The 20141-nt window shown below is 35.2% G+C and overlaps 1 protein-coding gene across 1 annotated transcript in view; it reads left to right on the top strand.

The window, feature by feature from the left end:
• The first annotated feature begins 4142 nt into the window (after window positions 1-4142).
• Window positions 4143-20141, top strand: part of LOC106664212 (sn1-specific diacylglycerol lipase beta-like) — a 115611-nt gene continuing 99612 nt past the window's right edge. The window contains exon 1 of the mRNA XM_014389701.2: window positions 4143-4334. The gene's annotated coding sequence lies outside the window, so the exon portion shown is untranslated. The remainder of the gene's footprint in view (window positions 4335-20141) is intronic.

Raw genomic sequence — 20141 nt, 5'->3', positions numbered from 1 at the left:
TTTTGAATATTGATCTTCTTGTTTGACACTAAACAGTCTGTCAGTTAGGTAGGAACTGATAATATCGACATACTGCTTTGGTAGCACACCTTTTAGTTTATTGATGTAACATGTTGACTGAAAACAATTTATTTTGTAGCCTTCCTGGACGCCCTAGACCAAAATAACCTAGTCTTTTTCAACGATGGATCGCCTACAAAAATTAAAACCCCACATATCAAGAACTCGTCTTTCGACATAACTATGGTCTCCCCAGAACTAGCTGTGCTGGCTGATTGTTCAGTATACCATGACCCTATGGGCTCCGACCACCTCCCAGTCTTCATTTCTCTCAACAATCTCCCAATAAAACACTCTTTTTGAAGATGAAGAGTATGGAATATGTGTAAAGGTAATTGGGATACCTACAGAAACACTCTTTTGCTTAAAAATGGGGATCCAGGAAAAAAATAATTTTAAAGATTACTGACTTTGAAGAATACCTGACGCTAGCCTGTGAAGCTAGTATCTCGAAATACAACACAGAACCCTCCCATAATTATACAAAGATCTAGTGAACCTTAGATTGTAGCAACATCATTAAAAAAAAAAAAAGATGAATAGCGTACAGGAAATATGTTTCAAATTCCAACATAGCAAACTAGAGAGTACACAAGGTGGCATTCACTGGCCCAAAAGACCATCCGAGCAGCCAAATTTGCCTCCTGAAAGTCCTTCTGCTCATCTCTTACCAAGAGCACCCCCATAAAACTAATCTGGACAAAACTGAAAAAACTGCAGATCATAAATGCTCTGCTTTCCCATCCATTGTGTGACTTGGGTAGTAGGTTTTATCAGCAGCATAAATATATTTGTATTCTAATATTGGTATTTATTACACTATATGTTATTATTTTGTTACTGTCATCGTTTAATATTTCAATGTTTTTTATGTTTTAAACGTTCTTTGTCCTTCTTGTAATTATTGTCATAAAATGAATTATTGTCTGTAAATAAATAAATTTATTGAGAGAGTAAATTTCTGGAAAAATGCTCCAAACAGATCATTAATTCTAGTGTATTATACTTTCAATTGAATTTAATGATTAACAATTAATTAAGGTTGAGATAAAAAAGTCAATGGCACGAGCGGGATTCAAACCCACGATCTTCGGCTAGATACGCCGCTGCTCTACCACTTGAGCTATCGTGGCCTCGATCCACTCGGATACCAACTTCCCATCTCAACCGCACCTTTTGAATATTGCCTCCTTTTTGCCATTTTTCATCCCGCTCGTGCCATTGACTTTTTTATCTCAACTAAAAACCTTAATTAATTGTAATGTATTAATTGGTCAAGTGGACCACAAAATTAGTGAATTTAATGATTAACATAAAAATACCCCATATTCGCTAAACACAAGAGTTTTCCACTGGGTTATGCTCATCCCTTTCGTGTCTTTCAGGCCATCAAAAATTGTCGAAGCCTGGCTGGGATAAGGCAACCCCACCCACCGTATTTGCCTGCCATTGTCCGTTCAGATTTTCAGGCACTGAAAAACTTTATTAATTGGAACAAATTTGATTTAAGTTGTCATTAAAAGCATCAATGACTCAAAAATCTGAGCACTGGGAGGACAAAATCAAAGTTACATGGAGATGGTAACAAAATGGTTCATAAATTGTTGATTAATTTATGCTTACAAGCCTCTGAAAATTGCATTGAACTTACCATTACAAAAAAAAAAAAAACACTACGGATTTATTTTATACCCCAATAGATCTCCATGTCTGATTTTGTTTCATTCTTACAAAAATACAAGGACTCTTAAGGTCGAGTTACTTAAAAATTGACTCGGTACGCGATGCACACAGTCCCTGAACATCCTAAAAACAGTTTGTTCTATAAATTTGTAAGATGGAATGTAGTCAAAGTCCCCCCAATGTGTACCATATTGAGCTTTGTGCTGCGACTGGTGAGCCTTTCTCAATTTTTCAGTCATTTATGTATGATAAAAATACCATAAAATACTAGGAAATAACCATTAAAATATCTATTCCTTCATGACCCATTTTTATTGGCACAAGAACTACAAAGGTACATTAGAAAATTGTTCCCTGTTGGTGTTACTAAAATTGCCATTGCTTATTGTTCACACTATCAAACTTCACCATTGACTTTTCAGCATAATATCATTTCCAAAAATTGCCATCATTGCCAAAATTTCAGATATTCTATTATTGCACCTGCTTTTTTAATTTATTTTGCATATTAACCATTTTAAAAGAATAAAAAATCTTCTTGTCAGGTTGAATTAATATATTTTATTAATTCAATTAATTATACTTTGTATGTAAGGTCTTGGTTGAAATTAAAAAGTTAGGATCGCGAGCAGGGTTCGAATCCCGCTCATGACACTAACTTTTTCATTTCAACCATGACCTTACATATAAAGAATAATTAATTGAATTAATAAAATCTTCAGACTACTAAACATAATTGATATTTTATTATTTGCGTTTTTATTATGAATATTGATTATACATTTGTATAATAAATATTATATAAATGTATAATTTTTTTATTATGAGGGTTTGCAACAGCAGGGTTCATATAAACCTTCGGGGTAGCGATGTTTTTGTAAGAAAGCCCATTTGTAAGTAGTCGAATGCGGGGCTGCTGGATTCGAACCCAGGACCTTAGCTCTTACAGTATTGAGCAATTTTTTTCATTTTATTAGGTTTCGAGGTCCGCTTGACCAAATAAATTCTTTTCAATTAATTAAGGTTTTGGTTGAGATAAAAAAGTCAGCATCACGAGCGGGATTCGAACCCACAACCTTCGGCTAAATGCGTCACTGCTCTACCACTTGAGCTTTTTGCATTTTGGTCATCTGATAATTAATAAGTAAGCTAGTTGGTTATTTTACTTTTACTAGAACAATTGTGAAACTTTATAAATTCACTTTTTTTTTTAACTGTTTATTACCATGAAAACATCCTACTACCATTTTGCTATTGTATAATCATGTATAAACATATTTTTAAATGTGTTTCGGTATTTCCTTTCATTATTCCTCCTTTCCCCAATCCACTTTTGTTCTTATTTGTCATTGTATTGTTTGATAAATTATCAATTTCTAGCATATTTTAGTAGAACATAATTTGCATATGGTTGTGTACAATCAGGCTGTAATAAATTAAATACAGATATTCGAAGTTTATTTTTTAAAATTAATTTTAGCTTCATTTGGCTGTAAAAATATTTATATATAAATATATAATATAAATATTTATAATTATATTTTTGTAATCTTGCTAATCGGTGAGCTCAATTTAACTAAATAGTGAGTTATTTACATAATAAAGATTTCTTACTGTTTTTGATAAAAATTAGTGTTTACTTATTATAATGTAGTATTGTAGCTCTGAAGAGGGCAAGGGACGTGACCCAAAAGGCCTAAGCAAGTGAAATATATTGCATAAAAATAAATTATTGTGTTTTATTAAAAAAATAACCAGCATAAATAAATATATTGTTGGAATTGGTGCAGTAGGACAGTATTACCTGTCTTGGCTATTTGAACTTGGAGACTTCAACTAGACTCTGGTGCTACAATGCAATTAAGAAATTCCATAAAATTACATATTTTTTCAATTGCTTTTTACCATAAACACACCCTCCTTATGCCATTTGGTGTCCAATTTATGAACATATTTTTAAACCTGCTACGGCATTTCATTTCGTGCGTACTTCTTTCAGCCAATTTTATTTTGATCTTATTTGCTTTTGTATTGTCTGACAAATGATACATTTTTAAAATAAAAATAATTTCTTGCAATAAAAAACTCTTAAAATTGAACAATATCCAAACAAACTTTTTGTATATTTTTCGTAATAAACAAACTGCCTGATATACCATACACTATTTTTATTTATTTTCCTACTACTGGGATAATTTTTAGTACCTAGTAAAAATTGGACAAATAGAGAAAATCGAACAAAAACGATATTCAACTGCCACTTCATATTTAATGTTGTTATTTTTTATTTATTTTTTAACTTGAAATCTTCCAGCCAGCTCTGAAGAAGCGCCATTCTTCCGCCGTTCGCCGAAGAAAGGAGTGAAGGCGGAGGCGGAGCCGTCGTTGGAGGGGGCCGGGAAAGTAGAAAGGCGAGCCGGGCCGGACCCACAGTCCTGTTCCAGAGTCCCTTTGGAGGAGAGAGAGAACGGCGGCAGCGCGAGTGCGATCCGCGATATACGAGTGCAGTGATGAGTGAATGATTTTACACTTATATCGGATTCGATCATCACACGATTCACCTAATAACCAGGGGCTTCATCAGGCAGCCGGTGAGTCAAGGCACCAAAAAAAATTCCAACCCAACAATTTAAATTTTATACCTGGCTTTATACTTTCTCTCCTCTCAAGAGCACTACTTTCTATCCCAATCGTAGTAAAAACTTAATCATTTATAAATCATATTTTGTACAATAATTTAATTTGTCAATTACATAGGAATTTTATGCAACACATTATGTTACTAAATACATATATACTTTGTAATATTTATGTTTTTTTAATTTTTGCCATATACATAATTATGAATTACAATTCAATTATATTTTAAATAATTAACAAATGTTTATTTCCTGCCCTTCAATTATGTATATATTCATAAATGTCCCAATGCGTATAGAAAGTTACTGCCATATCAAAACAGAAAAAAAATTACCTTTCTGTTTTTTACTAATTTCATAGGGGAAATGTTGGTTATTTTAGTAATATAATAATAGTTTCATACAGTATGATACGTAACAGAGGGGTACAATCAGTAAACGATCTTTTTCTGTAACTATTTTCGATTTTAGAAAGATAAGCTCGATGAATAAGCATTTAAGTCAGTAATAAATACTAAGCCCTCAAAATGCGCAACGGACATAATAATAACATTGAAATGTCCGAGTAGTCACCGTCTTAAGATGTGGAAGGTTGTTATCTTTGAAAATGTTTTTCCGCCCTTTTCAGTTTTTCATGTTCAATGTTCAGTGGCAAGACTTGTTAGATTATTGTTAAAATTTGACTTTTACACGAATCTCTACGATGACGTCCCATCAAATAATAGTTACATAATTCAGCATAACACGACAAAAAAAACCTGTTTTGAATTAGGAAAAACAATCAACAAGATTGAAGTGCAAATGATCTGTCTTCCTACGGATAAAAACAAAGTTTCCAAAATGCCATTATTTTCCAAACGTCAACAATGATTGCAGTTGACGATCAAGAATAGCTGATATCGCTGGAATCAAAGGCGATCAAAAATAGCAAAAGCTAAAAAAAAAACAAAAAAAAACACAATTAGAACAGAAAGGCTCAGAAAAACCATCGAAATCGTCGTTTTATCTCTTATAATTAAAAAATTTAACGTTTATAAATTACCTATGATTGAAATTTTTTATTTAAATGCATAAAATTTCTGCATCAACGTACGTTTTTATTGAACTATATCAATCCGAATGAAAATATTATTAGAAAAGTAAAATAATTATTATCACCTATCAATTTGTTTTTTATTCAAAAGCATGTTTATCTCCTTATCGCGTTAATAGTTTTCAAATGTAATCATATCTCTGTACACCGTGATATTCACATAGTTCATTTTTAGACATTTCTGTTGACACAGCAGTCAGAAAGAGGACACTTTTCGACCTACCATAGGCGTTAGGACGAAATCATACTTAGCGAATCCTTTTTTACGGTCTACGATGGTTCTGCTCCATTTCATGAAAACCATAAGCCCAAAGTTCATCGACCTGTGGATAAAAAGATATCCCCTTCTCAGAAAAAATTGATTTTCGTATTATGCCGATTTTGCTTCTTGCCTACTCTTCACTTTGTCCGGTTCTGAACGTACCCACATTCAAAATTCCAAAATAAACAAGATTTATGATGAATATCAAACATCTTCCTCTAAAACAAATAACTATACTGTTAACTTTGATTTCAGTCACAGTGTTTGAAAGTCTAACTTAAATAATTTATTATTTACGGTACAAATGGTATCTTTTGTCAAGCAGGTGACAGCAACGTAGGTTATACCCGCGACTACAAAATTAAAACAAATGTTCAAAATTATCTATAAAACAATTTAAAGAAGCAAAGTTAAATAACGCAAATAAGATGGGAGACTTCTGGCAAACATTTGAATCAATGTATCACAGAGGCAATGAAAACAACTTTATATTTAAGTCCCAGGATTCATTTAAGTTCATGCATACTGTACCGTTTTAAGCACTTATTACATTTTCTTTACTATTTACGTTTTATGTTATTGTCTTTTTAGAATTTTCTATAATTAACAAAGGAATGGCGTGTGTGTGTGTGTGTGTGTGTGTGAGTAATTTTTTTAACTTTTAAGAAGTCTTTGTTGTGTACGGATTTCAAAGTTATTATAACATCAGGCGAGCCATTTTTTTGACGTAGGAAAAGAAAATAATATGTCAATTCGTATGAAATAAAAAGATATTTTTTAAATAAAAATATTCATTGCGAAATGCCTCCAATTTTTTGAAAATCACAAAAATAGCGATTACTTTAAAACGATTCCACCTATCCACAGGAAACTTTTCTCGTGTTAAGAATCCTATAACCTTGGATTGCGAAAATAATTCCGAACCGGAGATAAAAAGTAAAAAGTTTGTGCAATTTTTTTTTAAATTTCATTATTATTGATGTAATTTATAATGACATAAAATCCAAACGTTGTTCACATAGGCTGAATAAGACCCAAAGTATTCTATGGCTGGATTCTGGTGGACCGAAGCTCGGCTGAAAACCTACCCACACACTTTGCAGCATACAAACACTGGCTCTATATGTAAAATATAACAGGGGCAATGAAAACATCACCGTCAATTGCACTAAAAACACTGCTACCTCCATTGGAAATATTTATATAAGAAGGAGCGAGGAAAATCCCATTTGGACTCCAGAAACAGCCAAATTGGACGGGAACTAAACACCGCTCGTATAACAATAATTAATAAAATCAGACACCCATTTCTAGAAATGAGGACTGACTACATGATCTTAGAAACAATCTGCCCAGCATCTTAAAGTCTCAACTTACTACAAGAGAGAAGAAGAATTCAGAAGGAAATCAGATACAATGGTATGGCATACAGATGGCTACAAAACAATCAGCGGTTTTTTGTACAAGACCAAAACATAACCAATCAATTATGAAAGTAAACCTCGGTCTTTCAAGCCTAATTTGTCTAATGTTTTAAAAGGTGTAAACGATGTTTGTGAGTTATTTTTAATTCCTGTATATATGAGTTTTTTGGTGTTGAATGTGTTATGTTTATATATTTATAAATCTTCGATAATATTCATTTTCTTTTTATACTTTGTGTACTTGTATCGTACTTGTTTGTGTTGTCAATGGTTCGTGGTTGTTTTCTGTTAGGTGAGTCGATTAATTCGTTTTTCGTCGTCGTCCCTAAACGATTTGATATGTTCCTTGTATCTGTCTTTTATTTTTCGTTGTATCTGTCCGATGTAATTGTTTCCACATTAGGATGTTTGTGTGTATTACGTGGTTTTTCGAGTTGGTCGGTCTTGTCGATATTTTGTATTAGTAATTTTCCTATTGTCTTTGCGGTTTTTAGTGCTGTTGTTAGGAATAATTTGTTGAATAATTTAGTGTGTACGTTTCTTTCCCACTATATGTGTCTTTTTTTGTGTGCGTGTTTTGTTTATTTAAAAAAATATAAGGATCTATTTATAATATTATAAATTACGGTCTTAACCGTAATGAAACTATGACTTTAGCTTAATAGAGTAGGCGAGATCGAAAATACAAGCAATTTTGATTCAAAGTCCTGATGAAGAGGATATATCCAAAGCTTCACGAAGGAACTGAGGAAGTTTCTTTCAAATTCGCCTTATCCTTAATTTTGTATATACAATTATAATATTCAAGTATGTTCCACTGTTTTTTCTTCCTGTTTATATCTGCACAAAATTGTTTCTGGTGCTCCGAGTTAATACACATTCTTCCGGAGTCTGCGATGTCCAGACCTACTGTTCTAGTTCTAACACGTCCTAGGTTTAGCAGTTCTGCCATAAGTTTCTGCGACGGTTCATTAATGAAATTTTTCTTTTCTGTCCTGAAATCATTTCCCATTAAACTGAGAATTAATTCAAACCCATCGCCTGATTATCTATCTACGTTTCGGGCAATTTGGTATGCCTCAAAAGGGTTTAAAGCTCAATTTATCAGCTTCCTCGTTATTTCTATGCCCCGGTACAAAACAAGAATAACATTGTTTCATGTCCCCAATGTCTGACAGGGTCTTGATGCAAACCAAATATATCCGGACTTTAAGTGGTCAGCTTTAGTGAAGCTTGGCTATCCTTTGTTGTTAATATTCTGCCTTTGAATCACCCTGGCACAGTGGTCACTCACGTCTCTCCTGAAAAACATTGCCATATTGCCCTTCATCACTGGACAAACGATTCAACCAATAAATTATTTCTTAATGTCCTATTGTCTTCCAAGCGACAACTGTTGTATAAGAATGTTATCACCCATCGCAGAAACGAAAAGAAAATCAGTTCAATTTCAGCTTTTCCAGAGCAAACATGTCGATAAAAATATGTAATTGATTGTTAAATTGTATCCTTTGGTGAAGCAATAAATTTGAGTAAAATTTTCTTTTCATAAAGCATGGTTTTAAGGCGAGATCTTGCCGGGCAGTTGGTCAACGAAATAGCCAAATCCTGGGTGTGCCGTGCTCTATGATCCACGACGTTCTACACTTGTTTAGGACCCCCCGGATGTCTCGATCAAAAAGGTAGTGGTCGACCGCAACGTACGAAGGCTATAGAAGATCGCTGTATGCTCTTACCGCACTTCTGAACTATCTTTAATGAACCAAACGGTCCGTAATGTAAGGGTGAGCTCTATAAAACACTGATCAGGAGGCATCGGTACCATGTGAGGAGAAGACGTGGAGAACACATTGTTTCATGTGCCATAGCACTTTTAAATAGTAAGTTATGGTACTGGGTAGAATGATGGATGGTCTAAAGCGGTTTAGATCCACCAAAATCGAAGAAAAGGTAGTGGTCTTCCACGATGTACGATGGTTTGAGACGATCCTTTGGCACGACCCTCACTACAAAACTGGCATTTCACGGTTTAAGGAAATTTGATAGGTCGTCAACTAGTCAAACGCTTCGAGATAATAATCTTTAGACGTCTCGCATCTTTACTACTGGAGAGGTATCGAGATGAAACGCAACTATTCGCTTTTTAGCATCTCGCTTGGATCAGGTGCTGTTCTCTTCACAGATGAGTGCAGATTTGGTTTGTGATAATCTGAAATCAGGACCTTGTGTGGAAAAGAAGAGGAGAACGTTTTGCTCCATGTGCCATGCGTGAGTTGCAACCATTTCAAAGACAGTCAATTATGATCAACCTCCATGCCCGTACCAAACTGATAATCGTACTAGGTTTCATTGAGGAAGTTCTTCGGAAAGCTGTGGTCCTATTTGCTCCTATTGGGACTTCTTGTTAATGCGTGATAATGGTCGAACGCTCGAGTTCTCGCACATTACTTGGAGGAATTACCACTTGAATTGGCCAGAACATTCTCTGATATGAATCCCACATAACACTTACCTTTTACCCGAGAATTCGTTCACGCGGGATTCTGTTTTAATGTATCTTTCTAATCAGAGTGCTAGTACGGCCTTGTAATATAATATCTCGTTTCTGAAATTTTTGTCTTCTTCAGTTCACTTCGGTCTATTCATGGTAAACAATTGTCCATATGATCACCTTAGGAAGGAATTTGAAAGAATTACTTTTCAGCGGCCATCCATGTCAGTACAGGAATGCACTGTCGAAAGTTCAGCCTTTTAGATCCTGGGGTTGTTTCTGTGCTTTGTAAGTCAGTCACAGAACGTTTTTATAAATATGGAAGATCGGGATGGAATTTCATAAAATCCTTTCTTAGCGGCCATTCACGTCATTATAGGAATGCAGTGTCGAAAGTTCAGCCATTTAGATCCAGGGGTTTGGTCTGTGCGTTGTCTCAGTCAGCCACAGAACTTTTTTATAAATATAGAATATCGGGATGGAATTTCAAAAAATTTTTTTTTTAGCGGCTAGACCAGAGGAGATAATACGCTTTATTAAGAGCAAAAGCAGGAAATAAAATCATCAAATTAATATAATAGTTTTAATAATTAAATGAAATATGATTTTAACCAATCAATAATGAATTTTCTGGTGTTTTGGTCTATTTTCTTTCAGCCTATCATAATAATTTTGATGGAAACACATGAAATTATGGTTTAAATTAAAATAAGTATGCTTCAATTAATAGCGATAGAAATATACGTAGTTTGAAATAAACAACAAAATATGAGTATTTTTATCTTTGAGTGCATTTTTTCACGTTGTGTATGAACTGGCAAGGGAGAAATGTATAAAACATTAAATATTTCTTGTCCGTTTTTTAACTTTTACGATACACATACTTGTACCATCTTCATGTGCGACTATCGTTCACAACGACCATAGCGAAATAATGACTGGTCGCACAATTAACGGTTGAAAATGTTTTGTTTACGATTCCCCACTATCGTTGTGTTTACGACCTTGGCACAAACTCGCACAAAATACAAATTTGTATGCAAAATTGTATTATGTTGGTCGCCGGTTGTGAACAGAGTCTAGTCGAAGCCCATGGAAGTATGAAAACTTCCTTTGAGGTCTATTTAAGGACACTTGTTTATGTTTATTATTATAATTTAAACTTTCTATCTATTTATCATCAACTTTACAAGGTTTGATGCAATCAAAAATAGCGTTTGTCTAATCACGATGATCAGTGCTATTTTGCAAAGCTATGCTGGAATATCTAATCCCCCCCCCCTAAGGCTAGGATAGGCGAGTGTATTTTGTTTTAATTGTGTAAAGAACGTGGGGGGATTGGATGAAGGCGATTTCCTCAACTGGGTCAGTTTGGAAATCTCACTCTCCCCTTCGGCCGCGCTGCGCCTTCTCCTGTTGACACAACCGGGGAAAAAAGGCGAAAGTCGGCCCTCCACCGCGTGCTACCGGCCATCTTCGAAAGGGCGACGGATTCATCCGAACACAACTTCAAACCTCTGACTGCCTGAGTTGTACAAGAACGATGCTTAAACTTGAACAAAAAATGTTTTCTCGAATAGTTTATTGTTAAGATTCGTCTGGCCTAGAATGCCAAAAAGCGGAACAGGTGTTGCAAAATTAATGAACTTCCACCTACAAAACTTTTTGTTATTGCTTTATTTCGTTTGTTTTTGATACCCTTAATTATTTGACATGATATATTGTTTCTTACTAAGAAAGCATTTAAAAACATGAATGTGGAATATAATATCAACTCTTAATTTGACCGCCTTTGATTATTTGTTGTTATGGGTAGGAAGGTTTTTTTTAAAAGATTTAATGTTTTCTTAACACAATAAAGAGGCTTATACTGTTATTATTTTAAATTTATGACTTACTTTCAAAACGAAACACCTCGTCTTCAGATTAAGCACCTCTCAATATAATCAATTATCAGAAGAATTTTAACGAGCAACAACCGAACTTAAGGAACGAAGTTCTGCCACGGTGCCCTTTAAATGTCGGGCGGTATAGTTTCAAAACAATGTCAAAAATGTCAAATTGACCCTCCCTTCAAGCCTAAATGAAAAAATTTGGATGTTTTATACTCATCAAAAGATTATTTCCAAAAATGTGTATTGCAGTTAACAAGAACATTATATAAACGGTGTTTAAAACTAATTTCATAGAACAGTAATATTATTAATTTATAAAACTAAATGGCGAATTGATGATCGAGAAAGTTCCCGTGACGAGGGGGGTTTTACAGGGTGAATCCTTGTCCCCCCTGTTGTTTTCAATGTGATTTCGTTCAATTTTTTAAAAACCGTGACATCAGTGGAGTAAGACTAGATAATAGAATTTACTAATTATTTAGAAATCGTGAGATGCGGTCTGGTGGGATGTAGGTTTCAGAAAAACATTTTCTTTATCGTGCCAACGTTTTGATCTTTATTGAATCCAAAAGTATTACATACAGAACAAAACAAACATAAACGCAATTTCTTAGAAATAGCTTATATCAACAGAGATAAACACATCATCAATTACAGAACAGATACATGTAAACTCAGTCGCAGCTACGCCAATATCATTAATCAAATTCAATACAAATAACATACCTATATCATCACATTACATTCCACACATCAAATATTTTTCACATGGTCTAATTTCTCAACAATTTAGCTTTCCTTTTCCTATTTATCCCTTTCTACATAATCCTGAAAGGATAATCTGGCCGAACCATTACCAACTCATTATTTCCTTTCGTCGGCTCTTTTCACCTCAAAGAAGCCGACGTCTTATACAAAAATGTCTTTTCTATACCGACATCCTTCCCCACCCCTTCAAAATCCAACGTATCTAAACACAAAATAGCAAAATCTCACTGGCACTCTCGACACGACACGCAAGAATGGCACAATTACACAGAAGACAAACACTTTGAGTGAGTAGAAATACGTTGATTGAATATATAAAAAATATATTTTTTTGCATTGTATAAATTCACTTTTTTCCACATCCAAAATGTATTTGTTAAATGTAAAGAATGTTTGTAAATCCCAGGCCCTGAAGATGATCTCAATAAAGATCGAAACGCTTACGCCGAGAATTTGCCGGCTTCGCTCCGTGGAGACGGGCGGGGTTACTTAATGAATTAAGAATAATGAACTTAATATTAAATTTTTAAAAAATGGGCGCCACGCTGTTTATATACACGGAAACAGCGAACCGTAAAGAAAAAAAGAAAAGAAAACAAAGAAAATTCAATAACAGTAAAATTAACAAAAAAAAAGAACACAATATTTACATAAGGAAACAAAAAACACATTTATTCCAATGGAATCTAAAATATTAAACATAGATTAATCTTAATTCTCTGCGGGTAACATTATAACAAACTTACACACTAAATGAACCTAAATTATCATAAAATCTAAATAAACATTCCTTAAAAACTAAACTTTCCTGGGTACCAGTGTCCAGATATGCTTCTTTTCCAGGCGATTGAAAATCCCCGCTTCTAGGAATGTGGAGCACCTTCTCTGAAGTTGAGTGGGTCCGCGATCGCTTTCGTTGATCAAGGAATTGATGATTTTCTTTGATCCGGCGTCTCGACGCACACTGTCCTCCCTTTTTTCCACTCCTCTACTCTCTCACCAGCCTATCCTAGGCCGTCTTAATTTTGATTAACCCACCGCCAGTTTAGGTGGCATTACAATTCAGCGGCATCCCTAGCCAAACAACAACAATACACTCTTACTATGTTACGAACGTAAAACGTTGGCCCGATAAAGAAAATGTTTTTTTCTGAAACCTACATCACACCAGACCGCATCTCACGATTTCTAAATAAATATCGATTAACGGTCACTAATCACCGCATAGAATTTACTGTTTACTTTTTGCCGAAGATATCGTACCATTCGCAGATTCGGCTGCCGAAGCCCTGGATATTCTAGCTGAGTATTGCACCCTTAATGGGCCTGTGATAAAAGTATCGAAAACAAAAGTTATGGTATTTAGAGACTCTCCCAAATGTAAAAGATTGAAAAAGCTGTATTTCGGCCTTGAGTGCGTAGAGTATTTTTATATACACATTTACATATCTAGATGTACCATTTAGTTGTGTTGGAAAGTTCAACTCAGCAGTGAAAAATTCATTTAACAAATTGGGAAGTCTAGAGACGTCTTAACAAAGGGTAGATCGCGTTCATTAGAAACGAAAAAGAGACTGTTTGATTCTATTGTTGTTGCCTCGTCCTCGTATTCTGCGGAATTGTCCCTTGGCCATTTTAACGAATTGTATAAATTACAACTACGGTATTTTAAGCATCTTTACCACTTGCCCAGAAATACACCTAGTCACTATTTAAGGATTGAGCTTGAACTTGAGCCTATTACCGTGCAGTTGCTAAAAAGAATTTTAAATTAAAGGATAAAAGTATTGAGCACGGAAAAGATTCACTTTTGAGAAGTTCGTTTCATGATGTCTTCCGTAAGGCCAATTCATCAGCATGTAATTTAGAAGTAAATTATAGGGAGTGGTTCTATCAATTGCAAAAGTTATTGATTGGTATAGATTGTAACAAGATGTACCTTTGCGACCCTGAATGTCTGAAACGCGAAAAAGAAAGTATTTTGTCCAAGTGGAAAAATAATCTCTACTCAATACGCATAGAAAAGGTGCTAAACTCAAAATTTAACCCTTTTTATAGAAAAATCAACTCCTTGTATAAATGTAAAGATTATTTACAACGAAATTTGCCTATAAATAAGCAAAGAGAACTTATACGACTAAGGCTGTCTTGTGCTAAGGAAATCAAATTGTTTGTAAATGGGCACAAATATGTAATTGACACACAATGTGCTATATGTGTAAATTGTTTGAAGAGGGGAACTTGGAACATATATTTTTAAACTGTCCAATTTACAAACCTCAAAGTTCCTTTTATTTAAAGAAATACATAGATACTTGTGTAAATAATAACAATTTAGACAAATTTGAATTCTTGCTAAAATTTGAAGCAAAAAAAAGGGCAATTAATATGTTCAATTTTATTTATGAAGCACTTAAATTGAGGAATTTTATTGTCAATGAATAATCTTTTATTGTTGTGCCATGTAATTATTGATTTTCAGTTAAGCGCCATGTATTTGATGAGGTGTTTTGATTAGTTCTTACATGTTATTATATAATATTATTATTATTATTATTATTATTATTATTATTAATTACTTATTCAGATATCGTGAGGTGCGGTCTGGTGTGATGTAGGTTTCAGAAAAACATTTTCTTTATCGTGCCAACGTTTCGATCTTTATTGAGATCATCTTCAGGGCCTGGGATTTACAAACATGTGTCAGGAGGAAGAAGAAACAGCTGAACCTTTGCTAGTGGCGTATGCAGGCTGAGATCCTTACTCCTCGGAGAAAATAAATAAACTTAACCTTGAATAATTGAACAACGATGGGGATTGCACGACAGGCCAATATTGGCCGAGGAGCGCAAGATCATAACGAAGTTGACACCTAGTAACATAAACATAATCCATTACAGTTCGTGGTCCAATTGACCAATTAACTTTTTTCAATTAATCTTTATGAAAAGTATTGGTTGAGATAAAAAAAGTCAGTGTCAAGAGCGGGATTCGATCCCACGAGCTTCGGCTAAATACGCCTCGCCTCTACCACTTGAGCTATCGTGACTTCAATCCGCTCGGTCACCATTTGCCATTTTATCTTCACGAAAGTTCTCCGTGGCCATTTCATTTGTCGCCGAGAATCAAATAGATTACACGACATTTGAAAAATGGCAAAAAGGAGGGAAAATTCGAAAGGTGGGGTTGAGATGCGAAGTTAGTGTCCGAGCGGATCGAAGTCAGCTCAAGTGGTAGAGCAGCGACGTATTTAGCCGAAGGTCTTGGGTTCGAATCCCACTCGTGACACTGACGTTTTTCTCTCAACCAATACTTTTCATAAAGATTAATACTTAAACATAATTTTCATTTTTGCTTAAAAATTTGTTTAACTATTTAGGCCGACTTGTTGAACCCCTTGCCATTTTTATAAATAAATCTTGACAATAATAATATAAAATTAGTCCTATTATTGTGAATTGAAGTTGTTTGTTTTCCTTATGTCCCAACGATTCGACGCTTCCCACTGTTTTTTTATATTTTTTATTAACATTTTTCACATATATTTCCTGTAACGATTACCAGCACGGAAGGACAGTTATGAAAAGTTGATATACTATTTTTCCAGCCGCTCGTAACCGCCGGTCCAACGGATAAAAAAAGCCCCACGAGGATCAGTTTAAAATCCCGAATCTCAGGGATTCAACTGCAGATTAAAATCGTTTTTGTTCATTTATTAAAGGGAATATGAAGCCGTTTCGGTATTCCCATTATTAAAAAAAAACTAAAATTTACAAATTTAAGCGATCATACATTTCCTATAGTCTTTCCGGGAAGAATGGATACATAACATGACTGCAGTACTGTTCAACATAATTTATGCATTTGTAGCATAATCATTCTTATATTTTAAAATAAAGATCCATGTGGGATGTTTGAGGTATTCAATTTTTATTTAAAGAAACGTTAAATTATGGCAACACTCTTTTATTTTTATTTTTAAGCGCGATGTGATTAATCCTGATTTTTTCCTCAAGAAGTTAGAAAAATACAAAGCATTAAGATATATAAAAAATTATAACTAATTTTACTGTTTTTTACTATTTTTTTATCATGGAGAAACAAGTAACATCTAAGCAGTAATGTCAGAACAGAAAATCAGTCAGATCAGAAAATCCCGAGTTATTCTGAAAACCAAACCGTCTACTACACTGCTCTTTTCAGTTGTAAAAGTATATTAATAATGTATATTTTGAAAATTATATTGGCAATTTTTTAAATCAAAACAATACATGTGTTGAAAACGATAATAACTATCCCACAATTTGTTCTTAAAATAATTACGTGTACACGGATGTCTGCTTTTGTCCCACCTTATCTCTAATAGATTACTCAAATCGCATTTAATTATTTAATTAATCATTAAAGCTGTGAATTGATTGTTTATTAGTGAAGAACGTTAACGATTACGTAACGTGACATTTTCCAACACAATCATTCTTGTAACTGATCATCATGGTCCGCCTTGCCTCGCTGTGTATATTCTTTTTTGCGTTTCGCATTTGGCCATCTTCAGTTATCCAGACCACATAGAGAAATCTCAGCTTGTCGTCACTTCATAAGTGTATATGCCGGAATAGCACGAATTCACGCAGTAAGCCGGAGAATCATGGTTTTGATTTTTGTTTTTGGATATTTTTCATTGTAACCTTAAGCAATCAAAATACAAAATTAAATAAAAATCATGATTAAAAGAATATTGTTCCTCTTCTTCGGTTCAAATCTTCCGAAGGCCATCTATCGTCCGTTTTCTTGATATTTACATACAAGCTTCAGATCCGGCCCACCGACGCTGCCACTTACTTTTAATCATGATTTTTATTTCATTTTGTATTTTGATTGCGTAAGGGTAAAAAAACAATATAAAATTGAATCTCATAGGGCTTTCTACTTATTTTTATTGGGGTAATTAAATATAAAATAGTATTCACATTTTAGGAGATTCGGTAGACTTTATGGAATACAAATGAGAATCAGACTTTTGAAAATAGGCACTTTTTAGTACAATTAGGCTTGTTAAATAAAGGATTTTTGATGGATGTCAGTATAATTTTATTTCTACAGTTAAATAATAAACATTGAAAACAATACTACATTGGAACTTTTTGAAAAAAAATTGTTTAACATAGAGGATACTAAGAGACGAAACTTCCGAACGAAATGTGAATATTGATTTGCCGGTAGATAAGATCTATTCAAAAGTCAAGGTTTCCGCTACATCACGCTCAATAAATAGTTGTTTTTGTTAATTAAAGTCCACAAAAACTGATGGCGATATTTGTTTGGTTTGGCCCAAAAACTTTCTACTAGGATTAAGTTGGCTTCCTACATTGGCCAGCATGGACTCTCTGGGTCCTGAACCCTACTGTGTCTTAGCATCCTCCGACAAAAAAGGATACATCTTAAAATGGACCCTTAATGAGTCCAAAATCTGGTGGCACAATACCATAGGTATGAGGCACGCGAAGAGATTCATAGAAGGACCATCCGCAAAACTTACAAAAGAATTACTGGAAGGCAACAGCAACCGAACCAGGATTCTGGTTGGACTCCTGACATGACAGTCGTTCACAAATACTCGGTCGTCCTTAAAAGGATTATGAGGTTCTTTAGCTCATGGCCTTGCCGGACGTTTTGATTCTCAAGATGAGAGATGACGCACCTCCGCTCACGACTGAATGTGTGTTACAGCCGCAAGCGTTGGTGTAGAACCTCCTGTCCCGGCCCCGAGTGGTGGGGTCCGCATTGTGTATCAGACCGTATGCCGCGCGAAAAGGGCTACCGAAAGTGGCTGAAATGCATCAGCTTGGTCTCCCACGCACTCCCTAGATAGAGAAGGCCTCTCTATCTCCCAGAGTATTGGGGCTCCTCCAGCGTAAGAAATTCCTCATCCTCTCCGGCCGCGGTTTTGTTTAAAGTGGAATTGCTAACCGCCCCCTAGAAGAGACTGCCTTCGGTAAAGGACGCCATTCGTGTAGGCCCCACCGACCACTATCCTGACAGGACATTGCTACTTAAGAAAGCACATGCACCGGATAGGAGTTCAAACAGAAGAAGCACTGTCCTGATATTGCCAGGAAGAGGAGGAGACCACAGAACATATTCTCTGTTTCTGTGAAGGTCTATCTATGTAGGTGCAGGTTCTTGTAACTAGCTCAAGAAAAACTGCAAGCAATATCCTATAAGGAGCCGCTGGAAAAGCTAAGGAGGCTGATTAACAACCTGAACCTGGCATTATAAAGTTATAAAAAAACAGGGGAGCTCAATAGATCAATTCAGGTCGAGGTGCAGTAGAGCTCGTGGCTGCCTCTTTTATTCTTATCTCCTATCCCCATACTATGAGTGGCATTACTACATGCTCTTTATATGGAGCCAAGGAATTGCATCCTTTAACTAGATGGGACACATTGAGCAACCTTTCTGTACGTACCTGACATTTTGGCTTTGGCCCAAGGGTCCACCTTCCCATAGCCTATTCTTAATCGGGTGAGTATGATCACTCTGTTACAATTCAGATTTTCCGAGATTGAGCCTCTGATATGCAAAAGCGTCTCAAAAAGACCACAACGTTCCGAAATAGTTAACAATAACAATAAATTAATTTAATAAAAAATCGAGAGTTTTATTGTTTTTTAATTGTCATTGAGGCTGATAAAAATAAACCCTGAACCCTTTTGTGGCACACTGAAGTGCTACAAACGTACATCCAGCAGTCAATGGATTTCGATTCCATGAAAGAAGCATGCGAAAAAGTACATGGGAGGACCATCGCAGAAACTAGCGGCAGAAGTACTAAACGTAAGACATGTTAGGTCTAGAATTAAAGTAGGACTGCTCAATGAGCACTGCATGCTCCGGAGGCATATGTATAGATTCGTGTATATTGCCAGAAAGAGGAAACAGCGGAATATGTCCTCTGTTGTTTGTTGGTTGGCTTGCACTTTGTAAGCTGCGATTCCTACTTCTGGTAGAGGAAAAGCCAAGCTAACAACGCTTTGGGAACAGGTAAAAAGCCTAGTTTAACCAAAAGCTCTAAATAATAATGAAGATTAAACAAAAGGTCAATATTTGTGAGGACTGAGACATGTAAAAAAATTCATGGAAGGAACATCGCAGAAACCAGCCGCAGTGGTACTAAACCTAGGACATGTTAGGTCTACAATGAAAGTAGGACTGCTAAACGAGCACTGCAGTCTCCGGAGGCATATGTGTAGATTTGTGTATATTGCCAGGAAGAGGAAACAGCGAAATATGTCCTCTGTGGTTTATTGGTTGGCTTGCCCTTTTTCAGCTGAGATTCCTACTTTTGGTAGAGGAAAAGCCAAGCTAACAACGCTTTGGGAACTGATAAAAACCTAAAGCTTAACCAAAAGCTCTAGATAATAATGGAGATTAAGCAAAAGGCTAATATTTTTATTGGCGATATTCATCAAAAGTGTGTGGTGTTTAGTGACCGTTTATTAATGATTATTTGTAGATGGTGAGATGCAGTCTGGTGTGACGTAGGTTAAGAACTATCCCTGAAGATGATCTCAATAAAGATCGAAACGTTGGCACGATAAAGAAAATGTTGTCTAAACGTCACACCAGACCGCACGATCTCCAAATAATTAGTTCATCAAAACTGTCAAAGTGTTCTCACTGAACACTGCGGACTCCAGAGGTGTATAAATAGACTAGAAAAAATACATAAATAGAATAGTGTAGCAGAAACAGACAAATATTTGTCAGGAGGAAGAAGAAACAGCGGAACCTCTGTTGGTGACCACGCAAGCTGAAATTTCCTC

This window comes from Cimex lectularius, unplaced genomic scaffold, assembly GCF_000648675.2.
Source record: "Cimex lectularius strain Harlan isolate CLEC.00 unplaced genomic scaffold, Clec_2.1 scaffold98, whole genome shotgun sequence".
Taxonomy (NCBI): Eukaryota; Metazoa; Arthropoda; class Insecta; order Hemiptera; family Cimicidae; genus Cimex; species Cimex lectularius.
The sequence above is the reverse complement of the archived record's forward strand: the minus strand, read 5'-3'. Positions and strand labels throughout refer to the sequence as shown.